Raw genomic sequence first — 9,778 nt, forward strand, 5'->3', positions numbered from 1 at the left:
TTCCCACTACATCCCACTACTCAACTGCACAACCGTTCTCCCATCTTATTTCTAATGCTTCTCGCATTAATGTGTGTATATCTTAATATAAATCTACCACATTTCAAGTTCCCCCAGTGCCTACTTATTCCTGGTCTCCAGTTCATGTGTGCCTCTCTGGGTTTCTCAGTGGTGACCCACCTGTTGACTACTTCCTCACCCACAATCTGTCTCATGGTGGATCCGGTTTCCTTCCTGCCTATCTACGTTCAATGATTCTCAACAGCTGCCTCAATGATCTTGTAAGTTTCAATGCTTCGCCTTGGTGTCCAGGAAACATTTGCTCTTTTCCTGAAAAGTACGGGTCTGGAACCTCAAAAAAAGATGGAAAATGGGGTTGTTTTTGCTGGACTATAAAAATATCATCACTCCTCAGACAAATTTAGGTTTGCAAATGTACACGGTCTGTCCCATATCGGAAATTAACAGCCCGATCACAACTCTGAAAGCGGAACCGTGTGTATTTCACTCTCCCCGGTAGCGCTTGTTCACAGTACAGTACAAGAGAGAAAGGACAGATTACACATGGGGGGAGTGTTTATCTGCTGCACTAAAAGGGAATTGATCATGAAGTTAGCGAAGGTTTGCTGTGCTGACACGGAAATGTAGTGTCACTAAAACCCCTGGCTAAGATATAAAGGGGGCTAAATTGGATAAGGCCCTAAAATGGTCATGGTGATCGCGATGCGTAATCTGCCTGCGGCAGTTGAAAGTAATGCGGGCAGCACGTGAAATTTGTGCCGTCTGCTAATTAACATGATTGAGGTACTGAACCCAGTACTGAACATGCTGCTGGTTGGTTCAGTGCTCAGCAGGGGGCCCAATACCAGGAGAAGTCTGAGTTGTGTTTAAAGGATGCCTGCAGAGTGAAAAGCTCTCTGCACTTCTTAAACAGGAGGAGATCTCTGAAAGAAGCACCTCATTCTTAGTGGAGCAAAGGAAAGAGGAAGTTACCAATGTTGCAGCTGGGCAGGGAAAGGGCACCTCGGTTCTTGGACACAGCACTGGCAGCCTAAGTGCAGGGAGTCGACAGGAGGAAACAGGTCCCCTAACTGCAGGGGGCCAGGAGGTGTTCCAGACACACTGTGCAATGGTAGTGGGTGCAGATTGCTGAAGCGGTCAGTGCCACCAGTCTTTCCTCCCGGACCGGGATCCAGTGCCGGAAGAAATTTAATGACCTCACACGAATGGTCAAGGTAAGTGAATGAACCATCATGATTCATAGCTCACAATCATAGCTTCACCTCACTCTCACACATTTACCACTGTTGCAAGCCTCACACCGGCATCTAACACCTTTCGCACAATGGGAGCTATTCAACCATGATGGGCACATCACCCAAACAGATTGCATCATACTCACTGATGCACTTCCCTTTCTCTTGCAGGCCAAGCTGTCACATAATCAGTGCCACATAACCAGTCACATAACCAGCCCTTGGGAGCACAGTATATAAGCAGGCCACCCACGAGGTACCTGCACTCTGGAGTCTTATTTAAGGAGCTACGGTCACACTTGCTCGTTGTACACAGCACTCAGTTTCTATCTTTATTATGAGTGTACCAACTGGCGGCGAGGTAATGAACAACCGTGCGAAAAGGCAAAGAACAGTCGGCATCCTGGAGAAGTTCTCAGAAGAGGATGATTGGGAGGCCTTGGTGGAGAGACTCGACCAATACCTCGTGGTCAACGAGCTGGAAGGGGACGAGATTGCTACCAAACGAAGGGCGATCCTCCTAACTGTCTGTGGGGCAACAACTTATGGCCTCGTGAAGAATCTCCTGGCCCTGGCAAAACCGACAGCGAAATCCTATGAAGAATTGTGTATGCTGGTCTGGGAGCACCTAAATCCTAAGAAAAGTGTTTTGCTGGCGAGATACCGGTTCTACATGTATCAACGATCGGAGGGCCAGGAAGTGGCAAGTTACGTCACCGAACTAAGGTGCCTCGCAGGACATTGTGAATTTGGGGGATTCCTGGACCAAATGCTCAGAGACTTTTATGTACTGGGCATTGGACACAAGACAATCCTTCGCAAACTGTTGACTGTAGAAACTCCAAATCTAAGTATAGCCATAACGATAGCCCAGGCATTTATGTCCACCAGCGACAACACCAAGCAGATTTCGCAGATTAAAGAAATTTCGGCCAGCACTGTGCATAAAGTAACGTCGGTCTTGAGCAGAAATGTACATGGCAGAACGTACACACCGGCTGCTGCTGCATGACCTAAGATAACCCAGAGTCCGCCATCAATTGTTAATACGAGGCAGTTAACAACCTGTTGGCGCTGCGGAGGTGATCATCAGTCCCATCAATGCCGCTTTAAGCACAATGCGTGCAATGGTTGCAGAACAATGGGATACCTCCAACGAATGTGCAAGCGAGCTGCAAACCCTGCAAATCACCACGTTGCAGAGGAAGATCGATCTACTGTAGGTCAGGCTGAATTGGAGACTCGTACTGAGAAGGCAGAAGTGTACGGGGTACACACATTCACTACGAAATGTCCACCAATAATGTTGAAAGTTGAACTGAACGGTGTTCTAGTATCTATGGAGCTGGACACGAGGGCAAGTCAGTCCATAATGAGTAAAAAGGCCTTCGACAGGCTGTGGAGCAGAAAGGCTCACAGGCCCATTCACACCAAACTAAGGACTTACACCAAGGAACTAATCCCTGTAATTGGCAGTGCAGAAGTCAATGTCTCATATGATGGAGCAGTACACGAACTCCTGCTGTGGATTGTGCCAGGGGATGGTCCCATGTTGCTTGGCAGAAGCTGGCTGGGAAAAATCCGCTGGAACTGGGAAACATCTGAGCGTTTTCATCCGTTGACGATGCCTCATGTACCCAGGTTCTGAGCAAGTTCCCATCATTGTTCGAGTCAGGCATTGGAAGCTTCTTGGGGGCGATAGTGCAGATCCATTTGGTTCCCGGTACGCGACCCATCCACCACAAGGCTCAGGCGGTACCGGACATGATCTGTGAAAAAGTAGAAATTGAGCTGGGCAGGCTACAACGGGAAGGCATCATCGTGCCGATGGAATTCAACAACTGGGCCAGTCCAATTCTCCCGGTACTCAAGGACGACGGCACGGTGAGAATTTGTAGGGACTATAAAGTAACGATTAATCGTTTTTCGCTACAGGACCAGTACCCTCTACCCAAGGCAGACGACCTATTTGCGACCCTGGCTGGAGGGAAGACGTTCACTAAGCTGTACCTGACCTCTGCCTACATGACGCAGGAGCTGGAGGAGTCTTTGAAAGGCCTCACCTGCATCAACACGCACAAAGATCTGTTTATCTGCAACCGGTGCCCGTTCGGGATTCGGTCGGCCGCGGCGATCTTCCAACGGAACATGGAGAGCCTGCTAACGTCGGTTCCTTGTACAGTGGTCTTCTGGGACGATATATTGGTTACAGGTTGGGACACCATGGAGCACTTGAAGAACCTGGAGGAGGTTCTCATTCGGTTGGATCGCATGGGACTCAGGTTGAAAAGCTCGAAGTGTGTTTTCCTGGCACAGGACGTCGAGTTCTTGAGAAGGGGAATCGTAGCAGACGGTATCAGGCCCACCGACGCCAAGACGGAGGCCATCAAGAACGCGCCGCGACCACAGAACGTGACGGAGCTGCGGTCGTTCCCAGGACTCCTTAACTATTTCGGTAATTTCCTACCTGGGTTAAGCACCCTGCATGCACTACTGCGCAAGGGAGACGACTGGTTGTGGGGGAATTCACAAGAGGCTCCCTTTAAGAAAGCCAGAAATCTGTTGTGTTCTAACAAACTGCTTGTCCTGTACAACCCTTGTAAATGATTAGTGCTAGCTTGCGATGCGTCATCATACGGGGTCGGGTGTGTGTTACAACAGGCTAATGAATCGGGGATTTTGCAACCGGCCGCTAATGCGTCCAGGAGTTTGTCCAAGGCTAAAAGGGCCGACAGCATGATTGAAAAAGAGGCTCTGGCGTGCGTCTACGGGGTAAAAAAAATGCATTAGTACTTATTTGGCCTCAAGTTTGAGCTTGAAACTGACCACAAGCCGCTCATATCGCTGTTCTCTGAGAGCAAAGGGATTAATACCAATGCCTCTGCCCGCATCCAAAGATGGGCACTCACGCTGTCGGCATACAACTATGTAATCCGCCACAGACTGGGCACAGAGAACTGCGCAGATGCTCTCAGTCGGCTGCCATTGCCCACCACCGGGGTGGAAATGGTACAGCCAGCGGACTTGCTCATGGTCATGGAGGCATTTGAGAACGAGAATCCCCAGTTAAGGCCCAGCAGAACAGGAGCTGGACCAGCCAGGATCCATTACTGTCCTTGGTAAAAAAAACTGTGTCCTCCATGGGAGCTGGTCCAATGTCCCAGTGGAGATGCAGGAGGCGATTAAGCCGTTCCACAGATGCAAAGACGAGTTGTCCCTGCAGGCGGACAGTCTATTGTGGGGCAATTGCGTGGTCTTGCCCAAGAAAGGCAGAGACACCTTCATATGTGAACTGCACAGCATCCACCCAGGCATTGTAGTGATGAAAGCTATAGCCAGATCCCATGTATGGTGGCCCGGCATCAACTCAGATCTAGAGTCATGCGTGCGCCAGTGCAACACTTGCTCTCAGCTGAGCAATGCACCCAGAAAGGCACCGCTAAGTTTGTGGTTGTGGCCCTCAAAACCATGGTCAAGAATCCATGTGTGCGGACCCATTTCTAGTCAAAATGTTTTTGGTTGTCATGGATGCTTACTCAAAATGGATTGAATGTACAATAATGTCTGTAAGCACATCCATGGCCACCATTGAAAGCCTACGAGCCATGTTTGCTACGCACGGCTTTCCCTATGTCCTAGTTAGCGACAATGGGCCGTGCTTCACCAGTATTGAATTCAAAGAATTCATGACCCACAACAGGATCAAACATGTCACATCTGCCCCGTTCAAGCTCGCATCCAACGGCCAGGCAGAACGGGCAGTTCAGACCATCAAGCAAAGCTTGAAACGTGTGTCGGAAGGTTCCGTGCAGACCCAGCTGTCCCGAGTGTTGCTCAGCTACCACACCAGACCCCACTCACTCATCGGGGTTCCCCCAGCTGAACTGCTCATGAAAAGGGCGCTTAAAACAAGGCTCTCACTTGTCCACCCTGATCTCCATGATCACGTGGCGGGCAAGCGGCACAAACAAAGTGTGTACCATGACCGCGCAAATTTGTCACGGGATATTGAGATCAATGATCCTGTGTTTGTGCTCAATTATGGACATGGTCCCAAATGGCTCGCTGGCACAGTCACAGCCAAAGAGGGGAGTAGGGTGTTTCAGGTCAAATTGGCCAATGGACAAGTGAACAGAAAACATTTGGACCAAATCAAATTGCGGTTCATCAACAGCTACAAACACCCGAAGAGGACACCACCAACTTTGACCTTCCAACACACACACAAGTGGCAACTGACATCATGGTTGACCACGAAACCGAACTCATCATCCCCAGCAGCTCAGCGAAGAACTGACCAACCCACCACACGCGCAATTGTACTGAGACAATCATCACGGGAGTGTAAAGCCCCATATTGTCTCACCTTGTAAATAAGTGTACTGTTGACTTCACGGGGGAGTGATGTTATGTATTTAACCCTTTGTAACCTGCATGATACCTGACCACCAGAGGGCCCACGTGTTGGAGTCCCAAGGGATCCCAGCATTCCTTGGGAGCACAGTATATAAGCAGACCACCCATGAGGTACCTGCACTCTGGAATCTTATTAAAGGAGCTAAGGTCACACTTGCTTGTTGTACACAGTACTCAGTTTCTAGCTTTATTATGAGTGTACCACACAGGGCTTTGTGCAGAGCTTGGAGCTCGTAATTTCCAGGATGGAAGTGATGGGCAACTCCATTGGAACACTTGTGGACTCAACCAGGATGCTGGGTGTGATGGGCGATGTCTTGGCTGTCATTGTAGCACAAGCGAAAGCAACCTAACATCTGAGTGCTGCAGTGGCAACTCAGACGTCTGTCATTCAGGCTTAGATTGGTGCCATGCAAGTTCAAACTGCTCTCATACAGGCTCAGCTTGCCGCCACACAAGCTCAGACTGCTGTCATCGTGATTGGATTTACGAGTGTGGATAAGGGCTTGCAGGGTGTCGCAGCAGTCCACAGAAACATAGAAACCTAGAAACATAGAAAAATAGGTGCAGGAGTAGGCCATTCGGCCCTTCAACCCTGCACCGCCATTCAATAAGATCATGGCTGATCATTCCTTCAGTACCTCTTTCCTGCTTTCTCTACATACCCCTTGATCCCCTTAACCGTAAGAGCCATAGCTAACTCTCTCTTGAATATATCCAGTGAACTGGCATCAACAACTCTCTGTGACAGGGAATTCCACAGGTTAACAACTCTCTGAGTGAGGAAGTTTCTCCTCATCTCAGTCCTAAATAACCTACCCCTTATCCTAAGACTATGTCCCCTGGTTCTGGACTTCCCCAACATCGGGAACATTCTTCCCGCATCTAACCTGTCCAGTCCCATCAAAATCTTATATGTTTCTATGAGATCCCCTCTCATCCTTCTAAACTCCAGTGAATAAAGGCCCAGTTGATCCAGTCTCTCCTCATATGACACCCCAGCCATCCCTGGAATCAGTCTGGTGAACCTTCGCTGCACTCCCTCAATAGCAAGAACGTCCTTCCTCAGACTAGGAGACCAAAATTGAACACAATATTCCAGATCAGGCCTCACTAAGGCCCTGTACAACTATAATAAGACCTCCCTGCTTCTATATTCAAATCCCCTAGCTATGAAGGCCAACATACCATTTACCTTCTTTACCGCCTGCTGTACCTGCGTGCCCACTTTCAGTGACTGATGAACCATGACAACCAGGTCTCATTGCACCTCCCCTTTTCCTAGTCTGCCGCCATTCAGATAATATTCCGCCTTCGTGTTTTTGCCCCCAAAATGGATAACCTCACATTTATCCACATTATACTGCATCTTCCATGCATTTGCCCACTCACCTAACCTGTCCAAGGCACCCTGCAGCCTCTTAGCGTCCTGCTCACAGCTCACTCCGCCACCCAGTTTAGTGTCATCTGCAAACTTGGAGATATTACACTCAATTCCTTCATCCAAATTGTTAATTTATATTGGAAAGAGCTGGGGTCCCAGCACTGAGTCCTGCGGCACTCCACTAGTCACTACCCGACATTCTGAAAAGGACCCGTTTATCCCGACTCTCTGCTTCCTGTCTGCCAACCTGTTCCCTATCCACGTCAGTATGTTACCCCCAATACCATGTGCTTTGATTTTGCACAACAATCTCTTGTGTGGGACCTGGCCAAAAGCCACTGGTTCTCCCTTGTCCACTCTGCTAGTTGCATCCTCAAAAAATTCCAGAAGATTCGTCAAGCATGATTTCCTTTTCATAAGTCCATGCTGACTTGATCCGATCCTGTCACCGCTTTCCAAATGCGCTGCTATTTCGTCCTTCATGATCGATTCCAACATTTTCCCCACTACTGATGTCAAGCTAACCGGCCTATAATTACCCATTTTCTCTCTCCCTCCTTTTTTAAAAAGTGGTGTTACATTAGCTACCCTCCAGTCACTGGGAACTGATCCGGAGTCGATAGACTGTTGGAAAATGATCACCAATGCATCCACTATTTCTAGGGCCACTTCCTTAAGTACTCTGGGATGCAGACTATCAGGCCCCGGGATTTATCGGCCTTCAATCCCATCAATTTCCCGAACACAATTTCCCGCCTAATAAGGATATCCTTCAGTTCCTCCTTCTCACTAGACCCACTGTCCCCTAGTGCCTTCGGAAGGTTATTTGTATCTTCCTTCGTGAAGACAGAACCGAAGTATTGGTTCAATTGGTCTGCCATTTCTTTGTTCCCCATTATAATTTCACCTGAATCCGACTGCAAGAGACCTACATTTGTCTTTACTAATCTTTTTCTTTTCACATATTTATAGAAGCTTTTGCAGTCAGTTTTTATATTCCCTGCAAGCTTCCTCTCGTACTCTATTTTCCCCCTCTTAATTAAACCCTTCGTCCTCCACTATTGAATTCTAAATTTCTCCCAGTCCTCAGGTTTGTTGCTTTTTCTAGCCAATTTATATGCCTCTTCCTTGGCTTTAACACTATCCTTAATTTCCTTTGTGAGCCATGGTTGAGCCATCTTCCCAGTTTTATTTTTACTCCAGACAGGGATGTACATTTGCTGAAGTTCATCCATGTGATCTTTAAATGTTTGCCATTGCTTATCCACCATCAACCCTTTTAGTATCGTTTGCCAGTCTATTCTAGCCAATTCACGCCTCATACCATCGAAGTTACCTTTCCTGCAGTTCCTGCAATCTGTCCTCCAACAGTTGGTTAGGAATGCTGAGGCATCACCCCGGGGGAAGTGGCAGTGGCTCTGTGGAGTTCGTACCTGCTGTACTCTCTCAGGATGACAACATTCGTACTTCCACCACTGCCACTCCGCCGGTGCCATTGCAGTTGCCTGTCAGCCAGCCTAGCCCAGACTGCTGCTGCCCATGCTGAGGTGGTGCAGTCCACAGCCGGGTCTTCGAGGCCCAGAGCTGCTCGAGGTTGTCCTGCAAGGCCATCTGCAATCTTACCCAATGAAAGTCAGCAGCCTACCACCAGCCATGCTGCAGCCACTAGGGTAGCACTTCTAGGAGCACTAGAGTGAGCAAAAGCACATGGAAGACACACAATAAGGGAATGCACAAGGGGGATTAGTTGACTTTATAATGTAGTTTTGTAATTAATCATTTATAAATATGTTTGTTTTGTGGTGGCTTTCATTTCAGCATTGTGGCCAAGAGGACGCTGTGATGTTCCGAGACAGAGGGAAGGTAAGGTGGGGAAGGGTTGAGCAATGGGGATCTGGTGTTTCATTCAGGGGAACTGGAGGCTGACGATACGCTCATGGAGAGCTCATCTGGAATGGGGATTTGCAGGCTGCCTCCTCCCTTCCTTTTCCTCCTCTTCCTCCTGCTCTTCATCCTCCCGTAACACGTGGTGGCAAGGGCTGCGCCCTCATGATGGCCAGTTTGTGGAGGATGCAGCAGACCACCACGAATTGGGACTTCTGCGCTGATGAGTACTGGAGGGCTCCTCCCAAGTGGCCAAGGTAGTGGAACCGTTGTTTAAGCACCCGATGGTCTGCTCAATGACTTTCCTTGTGGCTGCATGGCTGTCATTATATGATTGCTGGCTACGAGTGGTGGGGTTTTGGAGGGGAGTCATCAGCCAGGCACAGAGCGGATAGCTGTGTCGCCCAGCAGCCACCCTCGGGCTCGACTTGGTGGCTGGAAGATTGCTGCCACAGGGGACTGGCGCAGCATGAAGGCATCATGGCTGCTGCCAGGATACCGGGCATTGACCATCAGCAACTGCTGGCCATGGTTTCACGCCAACTGCACAGCTAAAAGAGCCTTTGTGGTTACCGTATACAGTGCCCGCAAAGCAACATGCAAGCCATTTATGGCTCCCTGCCATGCGGAAGCCCAATATCCTGGCAAAGCCATGTGTGCGCTCCTCTTGCTTCAGTCTGTTTAGAGGGAAGACAATAAAGTCCCCTCGCCTAGTGTACAGAGCCTCTGTGACCTCCCGGATGCAGCGACGGACGGCAAACTGCAAGATGTTTGCTATGTCGCCTGTTCCAGTTTGGAAGGATGCGCTGGCGAAAATATTTCGGGGCCATGGTCACCT

The sequence above is a fragment of the Pristiophorus japonicus genome, chromosome 5 (genome assembly GCF_044704955.1).
Source record: "Pristiophorus japonicus isolate sPriJap1 chromosome 5, sPriJap1.hap1, whole genome shotgun sequence".
In the NCBI taxonomy this organism is placed as follows: domain Eukaryota; kingdom Metazoa; phylum Chordata; class Chondrichthyes; family Pristiophoridae; genus Pristiophorus; species Pristiophorus japonicus.